The 12,803-nt window shown below is 46.3% G+C and overlaps 1 protein-coding gene across 1 annotated transcript in view; it reads right to left on the reverse strand.

The window, feature by feature from the left end:
- LOC129856074 (tensin-3-like) overlaps positions 1-12,803 on the reverse strand; it is a 104,576-nt gene that overhangs the window by 55,559 nt on the left and 36,214 nt on the right. The window lies entirely within an intron of this gene.

Below are 12,803 nucleotides of genomic sequence, written 5' to 3' on the forward strand. Positions count from 1 at the left end.
CCACCTTTTTTACGCTGCTCTTACTCGCTGTTTATTATCTATGCATAGCCACTTTACCCCTACCTACATGTACATATTACCTGAATTACCTGAATTAACCTCTGTCTATTGACTTGGTACTTGTACCCCCTGTGTATAGCCTCGTTATTGGTATTACATTTCAATCTCAGTTAAACCTCCCCTCCCCTTTGCCCTCAGAACAGCCTCAATTCATCAAGGCATGGACTCTACAAGGTGTGGAAAAAGTCCCACAGGGATGCTGGCCCATGTTGTCTCCAAATGCTTCCCACAGTTGTGTCAAGTTGGCTTGATGTCCTTTGGGTGGTGGACCATTCTTGATACACATGGGAAACTGTTGAGCTTGAAAAACCCAGCAGTGGTGCATATCTTGACACAAACTGGTGTGCCTGGCACCTACTACCATACCCCGTTGAAAGGCACTTACATATTTTGTCTTGCCCCTTCACCCTCTGAATGGCACTCATACACAATCCATGTCTCAATTGTCTCAAGGCTTAAAAATCCTTCTTTAACCTGTCTCCTCCCCTTCATCTACACTGATTTGAAGTGGATTTAGCAAGTGACGTCAATAAGCGATCATAGCTTTCACCTGGATTCACCTAGTCAGTCTATACTATGGAAAGAGTGTCCTTAATGTTTTGTGTAGTCAGTGTAGTTTCAGCAGAGAGGAAGAGGCTAAGCGAGAGGGTTCACTCGCCAAAATCTGTCCATTATAAGCCCAATGTTTTTCTATGGGAATAATATGCAGACCTAAGCTTGTCGCCTGCCTTCCCATCTTTGGGACAGAGACTCCCGTTGTTAGGGCGGAGACATGAGCATCTCATCATTATACCAGATCTCTGGGTTCAGCCTCTAAGCAAATAGGAAAGGAAAGTGCACAGTGCACTGTTAGGATGCCCTAAAGTAAATTGACATTTCAGCAAAATTATATAATTACTCCTGTCTAAATAAAATAATAAAAAATACTTCACCATGACTTAGCCACAGAGGATCATTAGCTTTTTTATATATATATATAGCTTTGGATTGTTTCAAATTATGCAATGGGCAGCTCTAATCCTGGATGCTGATTGGTTAAAACTGCATTTGAGCCGGTGTCTATTCCACAAGTTACCACCAAGTCTATGACGTTCAAATGCTTATTTGCTCTGTTCCATCTGACTCCTCAATCCATTGTCTCATCAGCTCAGCCAGGTAATTGATATACTAGATCTACACTGTAAAAAGCATTTAGACATTATCTCCCATTTCTTTTAGACTAGCATTTGGTTTTCCACAGCGGAGATTTGTAATAACCTTGCTGTCGCTCCGAGATTTGAAACATAGTTTCAATAGTGAAATTCGATCTCCAGCTGTCCTATGGTAATAACAAAAATGTGTTGAGAGTCAGGATTAGAGTCAGGCTGGCAACTTTTCTCAGCCAGTCGAAATAATGCATCAGTATCATTTTTATGGATATATACAAAAAAAATGTCAATAGAAAACACGAAAATGCAACTAGTTTGCTGTCATATCAGCTTCAGTTTGAAGTGGTTGTGTTAGCTGTGTAGTTGGCTATCTCTTCTGAACAGTGGCCTAGCGAGAGAGCAAATGTTATATGCCAGGCGAAATCGCACATCATTAGCTCATTGTTATGTATCCCCAAAAAATCACTAGAAAAGATCCTAAACAACTGCAAATGCGGCAACTTTGCTGTTATTCTGGCTGCACAGTTTGAAGTGACTTTGTTAGCCAAAGGTGGCAAGCTAGAGCTTCTTAGAAATAGGCCCCTTTTTTCTCCATTTCCTGTCTGAATGACGTGCCCAAAGTAAACTGTCTGTAGCTCAGGCCCTGAAGCCAGGATATGCATATTATTATTATTATTTTTTTTTATTTCACCTTTATTTAACCAGGTAGGCTAGTTGAGAACAAGTTCTCATTTGCAACTGCGACCTGGCCAAGATAAAGCATAGCAGTGTGAACAGACAACAACACAGAGTTACACATGGAGTAAACAATAGACAAGTCAATAACATGGTAGAAAAAAGAGAATCTATATACAATGTGTGCAAAAGGCATGAGGTAGGCAATAAATCGAATAATTACAATTTAGCAGATTAACACTGGAGTGATAAATCATCAGAAGATCATGTGCAAGAAGAGATACTGGTGTGCAAAAGAGCAGAAAAGTAAATAAATAAAAGCAGTATGGGGGTGAGGTAGGTAAATTGGGTGGGTAGTTTACAGATGGACTATGTACAGCTGCAGCGATCGGTTAGCTGCTCGGATAGCAGATTTTTAAAGTTGTTGAGGGAGATAAAAGTCTCCAACTTCAGAGATTTTTGCAATTCGTTCCAGTCGCAGGCAGCAGAGAACAGGAAGGAAAGGCGTCCAAATGAGGTTTTGGCTTTAGGGATGATCAGTGAGATACACCTGCTGGAGCGCGTGCTACGGGTGGGTGTAGCCATCGTGACCAGTGAACTGAGATAATGCGGCACTTTGCCTAGCATAGCCTTGTAGATGACCTGGAGCCAGTGGGTCTGACGACGAACATGTAGCGACGGCCAGCCGACTAGGGCATACAGGTCGCAGTGGTGGGTCGTATAAGGTGCTTTAGTAACAAAACGGATGGCACTGTGATAAACTGCATCCAGTTTGCTGAGTAGAGTATTGGAAGCTATTTTGTAGATGACATCTCCGAAGTCGAGGATCGGTAGGATAGTCAGTTTTACTAGGGTAAGTTTGGCGGCGTGAGTGAAGGAGGCTTTGTTCCGGAATAGAAAGCCGACTCTAGATTTGATTTTGGATTGGAGATGTTTGATATGAGTCTGGAAGGAGAGTTTGCAGTCTAGCCAAACACCTAGGTACTTATAGATGTCCACATATTCTAGGTCGGAACCGTCCAGGGTGGTGATGCTAGTCGGGCGTGCGGGTGCAGGCAGCGAACGGTTGAAAAGCATGCATTTGGTTTTACTAGCGTTTAAGAGCAGTTGGAGGCCACGGAAGGAGTGTTGTATGGCATTGAAGCTCGTTTGGAGGTTAGAGAGCACAGTGTCCAGGGAAGGGCCGGAAGTATACAGAATGGTGCCGTCTGCGTAGAGGTGGATCAGGGAATCGCCCGCAGCAAGAGCAACATCATTGATGTATACAGAGAAAAGAGTCGGCCCGAGAATTGAACCCTGTGGTACCCCCATAGAGACTGCCAGAGGACCGGACAACATGCCCTCCGATTTGACACACTGAACTCTGTCTGCAAAGTAGTTGGTGAACCAGGCAAGGCAGTCATTAGAAAAACCGAGGCTATTGAGTCTGCCGATAAGAATATGGTGATTGACAGAGTCGAAAGCCTTGGCCAGGTCGATGAAGACGGCTGCACAGTAATGTCTTTTATCGATGGCGGTTATGATATCGTTTAGTACCTTGAGCGTGGCTGAGGTGCACCCGTGACCGGCTCGGAAACCGGATTGCACAGCGGAGAAGGTACGGTGGGATTCGAGATGGTCAGTGATCTGTTTGTTGACTTGGCTTTCGAAGACCTTAGCTAGGCAGGGCAGGATGGATATAGGTCTGTAACAGTTTGGGTCCAGGGTGTCTCCCCCTTTGAAGAGGGGGATGACAGCGGCAGCTTTCCAATCCTTGGGGATCTCAGATGATACGAAGGAGAGGTTGAACAGGCTGGTAATAGGGGATGCGACAATGGCAGCGGACAGTTTCAGAAATAGGGGGCCCAGATTGTCAAGCCCAGCTGATTTGTATGGGTCCAGGTTTTCCAGCTCTTTCAGAACATCTGCTATCTGGATATGGGTAAAGGAGAAGCTGGGGAGGCTTGGGCGAGTAGCAGCGGGGGGGGCGGGGCTGTTGGCCAAGGTTGGAGTCGCCAGGTGGAAGGCATGGCCAGCCATTGAGAAATGTTTGTTGAAGTTAGTACCATTGGAAAGAAAACACGTTGAAGTGTTTAGAAATGTTAAAATAATGTAGGAGAATATTACACAATAGATATGGTAGGAGAAAATCCAAAGAATAACCAACCAGACATTTTTTTGAGAGAGACCATCCTCTTAGAAATGCAAGAGAAATGTCATATTGAAAATTAGCTCTCTGGATGCAATTCCTGTGGCTTCCACAGGGTGTCAGCAGTCTATGATCAAGGCTTCAGGCTTTTAACTTAAAAAAATTATAATAAATAATAGTTTCAGTAGAAGGACACAGTCTTGGAAATTCGTGTTTGCGCACACCATGAAGAAATTACTGCTAAAATAGATTTCCTATTGAACATACTTCTTTCTGAAAGAAATATTATAGTTTAATTACATTTTAGGGTGTCTGAGGAGTAAATAGAAACGTACTTTGACTTGTTGAAACAAAGTTTACGGATACATTTTTGGATTCCTTTCTCTGCAGGTTGAACGAGTGGATTACTCAAATCGATGGCGCCAACTAAACAGACTTTTTGGGATATAAAGATGGATTTTATCTAACAAAACTACACTACATGTTATAGCTGGGACCCTTTGGATGACAAATCAGAGGAAGATTTGTTTTAAAGTCAGTGAATTATTTAATCATTATATGTGAATGTATGAAACCTGTGCCCGTGGAAAAATATTTTGATGTGGGGCGCCGTCCTCAAACAATCGCATGGCATGTTTTCGCTGTAATAGCTACTGTAAATCGGACAGTGCAGTTAGATTAACATGAATATAAGCTTTCAGACAATATAAGACACTTATATGTACCTACATGTTTAAAATCCATAATATTTATGATTATTTATTTGAATTGCGCGCCCTCCAGTTTCACCGGATGTAACGGTTGTCCTCCTCCTCTTCGTCCGAAGAGGAGGAGTAGGGATTGGACCAAAGCGCAGCGTATGTTGAATCCATAATAACGTTTATTAAAGGAAAAGACGAAGACATGAAAACACTTCAACAAACTACAAAATAACAAACAAAGTCAACAGACCTGAACAAACGAACTTACATAAACATGAAGAACGCATGAAGCAGGTACAGACTACATAAACGAACGAACAAACCGAAACAGTCCCGTGTGGTGCAACATACACAGACACGGAAGACAACCACCCACAACAAACAATGTGAAACAACCTACCTATATATGGTTCTCAATCAGAGGAAAACGTAAACCACCTGCCTCTGATTGAGAGCCATACAAGGTCAATTAACACTGACACTTAACATAGATACACAAAACATAGAATGCCCACCCCAACTCACGTCCTGACCAACTAAACACATACAAAAATAACAGAAAACAGGTCAGGAACGTGACAGAACCCCCCCCCTCAAGGTGCGAACTCCGGACGCACCACCAAAAGTCTAGGGGATGGTCTGGGTGGGCACCTGTCCACGGTGGCGGCTCAGGCTCTGGGCGTGGTCCCCATCCCACCATAATCACTCCCTGCTTCCGTATCCCCCTCTCAATGACCACCCTCCAAATAAACCCACCTAAATTAAGGGGCATCACCGGGATAAGGAGCATCACCGGGATAAGGGGCGGCAGCTCCGGACTGAGGGACGGCAGCTCCGGACTGAGGGACGGCAGCTCCGGACTGAGGGACGGCAGCTCCGGACTGGATGGCGGATCCTGGCTGGATGACGGCTCTGGCGGATCCTGGCTGGATGACGGCTCTGGCGGATCCTGGCTGGATGACGGCTCTGGAGGATCCTGGCTGGATGACGGCTCTGGCTGGTCATGGCTGGATGACGGCTCTGGCTGGTCATGGCTGGATGACGGCTCTGGCTGGTCATGGCTGGATGACGGCTCTGGCTGGTCATGGCTGGATGACGGCTCTGGCTGGTCATGGCTGGATGACGGCTCTGGCTGGTCATGGCTCGCTGACGGCTCTGGCTGATCCTGTCTGGCGGAAGGCTCTGGCTGATCCTGTCTGGCGGAAGGCTCTGGCTGATCCTGTCTGGCGGAAGGCTCTGGCTGATCCTGTCTGGCGGAAGGCTGATCCTGTCTGGCGGAAGGCTCTGGCTGATCCTGTCTGGCGGAAGGCTTTGGCTGCTCCTGTCTGGCGGAAGGCTCTAGCGGCTCTTGTCTGGCGGACGGCTCTGAAGGCTCATGGCAGACGGGCGGCTTTGCAGGCTCAGTACAGACGGGCGGCTTTGAAGGCTCAGTACAGACGGGCAGTTCATGCGGCGCTTGGCAGACGGATAGTTCAGACGGCGTTGGGCAGACGGGCAGTTCAGGCGCCGTTGGGCAGACGGGCAGTTCAGGCGCCGTTGGGCAGACGGGCAGTTCAGGCGCCGTTGGGCAGACGGGCAGTTCAGGCACCGCTTGGCAGACGGGCAGTTCAGGCGCCGTTCGGCAGACGGGCCGTTCAGGGGCCGCTGGGCAGACGGCAGATTCTGGCCGGCTGAGACGCACTGTAGGCCTGGTGCGTGGTACCGGAACTGGAGGTACCGGGCTAAAGACACGCACCTTCAGGCTAGTGTGGGGAGCAGCAACAGGGCACACTGGTCTCTCAAGGCGTACTATAGGCCTGGTGTGGTACCGGCACTAGTGGTTCCGGGCTGAGGGCACGCACATCAGGGCGAGTACGGGGAGAAGGAACAGTGCGTACAGGGCTCTGGAGACGCACAGGAGGCTTGATGCGTGGTGCCGGATCTGGAGGCACTGGGCTGGAGACACGCACCACAGGGAGAGTGCGTGGAGGAGGAACAGGGCTCTGGAGATGCACTGGAAGCCTGGTGCGTGGTGTAGGCACTGGTGGTACTGGGCTGGAGCAGGGAGGTGGCGCCGGAAATACCGGACCGTGCAGGCGTACTGGCTCCCTTGAGCACTGAGCCTGCCCAACCTTACCTGGTTGTATACTCCCCGTCGCCCGACCAGTGCGGGGAGGTGGAATAACCCGCACCGGGCTAGGTAGGCGAACCGGGGACACCATGCGTAAGGCTGGTGCCATGTAAGCCGGCCCGAGGAGACGCACTGGTGGCCAAATATCTAGGGCCGGCTTCATGACATCCGGCTCAATACTCAATCTAGGCCTGCCAGTGCGGGGAGGCGGAATAACCCACACCGGGCTATGCACACGTACAGGAGACACCATGCGCTCTACTGCGTAACACGGTGTCTGCCCGTACTCTCACTCTCCACGGTAAGTACAGGGAGTGGGCGCAGGTCTCCTACCTGACTTCGCCACTCTCCCTTTTAGCGCCCCCCCCCCCCGCCCGCCCAAGACATTTTTGGGGTTTACTCACAGGCTTCCTACCGCGTCGTCGTGCTGACTCCATTCGCCGGTATCCCTCCTCGAACTGCGCCAGAGAATCCCAGGCGGGCTCCGGCACTCGCCCTGGGTCGATCGCCCACCTGTCGATCTCCTCCCACGTAGTGTAGCCCAGATCCTTCTCCTGCTTCCGAGCTAGCTCCTCAAAACGCCGCCTCTCTGCTCTCGCTGCCTCCAGCTCAGCTTTGGGGCGGCGATATTCTCCTGATTGAGCCCAGGGTCCCTTTCCGTCCAATATTTCCTCCGAAGTCCACGAGTCCTGGTTCTTTGGCCGCTGCTGCTGGTTCCTCTCATGCTGCTTGATCCATGGAAGGTGGGTGGTTCTGTAACGGTTGTCCTCCTCCTCTTCGTCCGAAGAGGAGGAGTAGGGATTGGACCAAAGCGCAGCGTATGTTTAATCCATAATAACGTTTATTAAAGGAAAAGACAAAGACACGAAAACACTTCAACAAACTACAAAATAACAAACGAAGTCAACAAACCTGAACAAACGAACTTACATAAACACGAAGAACGCATGAAACAGGTACAGACTACATAAACGAACGAACAAACCGAAACAGTCCCGTGTGGTGCAACATACACAGACACGGAAGACAACCACCCACAACAAACCATGTGAAACAACCTACCTATATATGGTTCTCAATCAGAAGAAAACGTAAACCACCTGCCTCTAATTGAGAGCCATACAAGGTCAATTAACACTGACACTTAACATAGATACACAAACATAGAATGCCCACCCCAACTCACGTCCTGACCAACTAAACACATACCAAAATAACAGAAAACAGGTCAGGAATGTGACACCGGAAGTTGTCCGGTTAGCGGGACACCGATCCTTAATCTCTCTGGGATATGTGGGACGGTAGCGTCCAACCTGGCGAACATCCAGTAAAAATGCAGAGCGCCAAAAATCAAATAAATTACTATAGAATGTAAACTTTCATGAAATCACATATTCAATATACCAAATTAAAGCTACACTTGTTGTGAATCCAGCCAACGTGTCAGATTTCAAAATGCTTTACGGCGAAAGCAAACAATGCTATTTTCTGAGGATAGCACCACAGCTAACAATCACAGACCATCATATTTCAACCCTCTCGGCGCGACACAAAACGCAGAAATAAAGATATAATTCATGCCTTACCTTTGACGAGCTTCTTCTGTTGGCACTCCAATATGTCCCATAAACATCACAAATGGTCCTTTTGTTCAATTAATTCCGTCGATATATATCCAAAATGTCCATTTATTTGGCGCGTTTGATCCGGAAAACACTGGTACCAACTGCACAACGTGACTACAAAATATCTCAAAAGTTACCTGTAAGCGTTGTCCCAACATTTCAAACTACTTTTGTAATACAACTTTAGGTATTTTTTTACGTAAATAATCGATAAAATTGAAGACGGGATGATCTGTGTTCAATACCGGAGGAAAACAATGTGTAGCATGCTTTCTGGTCACGCGCCTAACAAACAGTACATTTCACTGGAGCCTCATTCTAAACATGGCTACTTCTTCATTGCTCAAAGGAAAAACCTCAACCAGTTTCTAAAGACTGTTGACATCCAGTGGAAGCGATAGGAACTGCAGGAAGGTCCCTTAGAAATCTGGATTCCCAATGAAATTCATTGAAAAGAGAGTGACCTCAAAATAAAAATTTCTGAATGGTTTGTCCTCGGGGTTTTGCCTGCCAAATAAGTTCTGTTATAGTCACAGACATGATTCAAACAGTTTTAGAAATGTCAGAGTGTTTTCTATCCAATACTAATAATAATATGCATATATTAGCATCTGGGACTGAGTAGGAGGCAGTTTACTCTGCGCATGCTTTTCATCCAAACGTGAAAATGCTGCCCCCTATCCTAGAGAAGTTAAGACAGGCAAGCAAGTGATAAGAACATTCACAGCCATCATGGTAATGGAACATTTAGAATGAACGACTGTTCTTTTTGAATATCCATAGATTTAGAACAAAAAGACTTAACGACTGGGTCACGTCTCCGGCAACTGAACCGATAGGACGAACGACCAGCCGGCTTGGGTAGCAACCCTAGATTTGTGTCAGGACTATATCTAGTGGAAGGATTAAATAGTATGAATGAATTCATAAAATAATGTTTTTAATTAAAATATGTCAACAATTATTTGAATATGTTGATAACCCGTTGTATAAAAGTGATAATTCCCTCGAAGCCAGTGTTTTGAGGATATATTGGCACAGTTTTCTGGCCCTCAACTTTGTCTCGGCCCTATCATCACCCATGCAATATATGCTCCAAACACCAGCTTTTCGGGCATTATCACTTAATCAAGGGTGTGTAGGCCTATACCTACAGTGGGGAGAACAAGTATTTGATACACTGCCGATTTTGCAGGTTTTCCTACTTACAAAGCATGTAGAGGTCTGTCATTTTTTATCATAGGTACACTTCAACTGTGAGAGACGGAATCTAAAACAAAAATCCAGAAAATCACATTGTATAATTTTTAAGTAATTAATTTGCATTTTATTGCATGACATAAGTATTTGATCACCTACCAACCAGTAAGAATTCCGGCTCTCACAGACCTGTTAGTTTTTCTTTAAGAAGCCCTCCTATTCTCCACTCATTACCTTTATTAACTGCACCTGTTTGAACTCGTTACCTGTATAAAAGACACCTGTCCACACACTCAATCAAACAGACACCAACCTCTCCACAATGGCCAAGACCAGAGAGCTGTGTAAGGACATCAGGGCTAAATTGTAGACCTGCACAAGGCTGGGATGGGCTACAGGACAATAGGCAAGCAGCTTGGTGAGAAGGCAACAACTGTTGGCGCAATTATTAGAAAATGGAAGAAGTTCAAGATGATGGTCAATCACCCTCGGTCTGGGGCTCCATGCAAGATCTCACCTCGTGGGGCATCAATGATCATGAGGAAGGTGAGGGATCAGCCCAGAACTACACGGCATGACCTGGTCAATGACCTGAAGAGAGCTGGGACCACAGTCTCAAAGAAAACCATTAGTGACACACTACGCCGTCATGGATTAAAATCCTGCAGCGCACGCAAGGTCCCCCTGCTCAAGCCAGCGCATGTCCAGGCCCGTCTGAAGTTTGCCAATGATCATCTGGATGATCCAGAGGAGGAATGGGAGAAGGTCATGTGGTCTGATGAGACAAAAATAGAGCTTTTTGGTCTAAACTCCACTCGCTGTGTTTGGAGGAAGAAGAAGGATGAGTACAACCCCCAAGAACACCATCCCAACCGTGAAGCATGGAGGTGGAAACATCATTCTTTGGGGATGATTTTCTGCAAAGGGGACAGGACGACTGCACCTTATTGAGGGGAGGATGAATGGGGCCATGTATCGCGAGATCTTGGCCAACAACTTCCATCCCTCAGTAAGAGCATTGAAGATGGGTCATGGCTGGGTCTTCCAGCATGACAACGACCCGAAACACACAGCCAGGGCAACTAAGGAGTGGCTCCGTAAGAAGCATCTCAAGGTCCTGGAGTGGCCTAGCCAGTCTCCAGACCTGAATCTAATAGAAAATCTTTTTCTGAAAGTCCGTATTGCCCAGCGACAGCCCCGAAACCTGAAGGATCTGGAGAAGGTCTGTATGGAGGAGTTGGCAAACAAAGGTTTCTGTACCAAATGTTAAGTTCTGCTTATCTGATGTATCAAATACTTATGTCATGCAATAAAATTCAAATGAATTACTTAAAAATCATACAATGTGATTTCTCCCCACTGTATTTAGGAAGCCAGCAATTTGGGTAGTGCTACTAGCAATACTGCCCTACCAAGCATAAAGGTAGTAACTGCTCATAGAGTGGAACTAAGAAAAATTGCTTTTATTTACCTTGGTTTCACAGTAACTTTATGCAGTTACTGCTAACATGACCCCAATTTTCTCCAAAACACAATACAATTATTTATTAAAAAATACAAATAAATAACTTTTATTTAACCAGGTAGGCTAGTTGAGAACAAGTTCTCATTTACAACTGCGACCTGGCCAAGAATAAAGCAAAACAGCTTGACAAATACAACAACACAGAGTTACACATGGAATTAGCAAACATACAGTCAATAATACAGTATGAAAAGTAGAAACAGTAGAAAAAAAGATGTATACAGTGTGTGCAAATGAGGTAAGATAAGGGAGGTAAAGGCAATAAATAGGCCATGGTGGCAAAGTAATTACAAAATACAAATTAAACACTGAAGTGATTGATGTGCAGAAGATAAATGTGCAAGTAGAGATACTGGGTGCAAAGGAGCAAGATGAATAAATAAATACAGTATGGGGATGAGGTTGGATGGGCTAAATTACAGATGAGCTATGTACAGGTGCAGTGATCTGAGAGCTGCTCTGATAGCTGGTGCTTAAAGCTAGTGAGGGAGATATGTGTCTCCAGCTTCAGTGATTTTCGCAGTCCGTTCCAGTCGTTGGCAGCAGAGAACTGGAAGGAAAGGCGGCCAAAGGAGAAATTGGCTTTAGGGGTGACCAGTGTGATATACCTGCTGGAGAGCGTGCTATGGGTAGGTGCTGCTATGGTGACCATTGAGCTGAGATAACGCAGGGCTTTACCTAGCAGAGACTTGTAGATAACCTGGAGCCAGTGGGTTTGGCGATGAGCATAAAGCGAGGGCCAGCCAACGAGAGTGTACAGGTCGCAATGGTGGGTAGTATACGGGGCTTGGTGACAAAACGGATGGCACTGTGTTAGACTGCATCCAATTTGCTGAGTAGAGTGTTGGATGATATTTTGTAAATGACATCGCCAAAATCGAGGATCGGTAGGATGGTCAGTTTTACGAGGGTATGTTTGGCAGCATGAGTGAAGGATGCTTTGTTGCGAAATAGGAGGCTGATTCTAGATTTAATTTTGGATTGGAGATGCTTCGTGTGAGTCTGGAAGGAGAGTTTAAAGTCTTACCAGACACCTAGGTATTTGTAGTTGTCCACATATTCTAAGTCAGAACCGTCCAGAGTAGTGATGCTGGAAGGGCGGCAGGTGCGGGCAGCGATCGGTTGAAGAGCATGCATTTAGTTTTACTTGCATTGAAGAGCAGTTGGAGGCCACAGAAGGAGAGTGGTATGGCACTGAAGCTCGTCTGGAGGTTAGTTTACACAGTTTCCAAAGAAGGGCCAGGAGTATACAGAATGGTGTCGTCTGCATAGAGGTGGATCAGAGAATCACCAGCAGCAAGAGCGACATCATTGATGTATACAGAGAAGAGAGTCGGCCCGAGAATTGAACCCTGTGGCACATCCATAGAGACTGCCAGAGGTCCAGACAACAGGCCTCCCGATTTGACACACTGAACTCTATCAGAGAAGTAGTTGGCAGTCCTTTGAGAAACCAGGGCTGTTTGGTCTGCCGATAAGAATATTGTGATTGACAGAGTTGAAAGCCTTGGCCAGGTCGAGGAATAAGGCTGCACAGTAATGTCTCTTATCGATGGCGGTTATGATATTGTTTAGGACCTTGAGCGTGGCTGAGGTGCACCCATGACCAGCTCTGAAACTAGATTGCATAG

The sequence above is a fragment of the Salvelinus fontinalis genome, chromosome 5 (genome assembly GCF_029448725.1).
Source record: "Salvelinus fontinalis isolate EN_2023a chromosome 5, ASM2944872v1, whole genome shotgun sequence".
Classification (NCBI taxonomy): Eukaryota; Metazoa; Chordata; class Actinopteri; order Salmoniformes; family Salmonidae; genus Salvelinus; species Salvelinus fontinalis.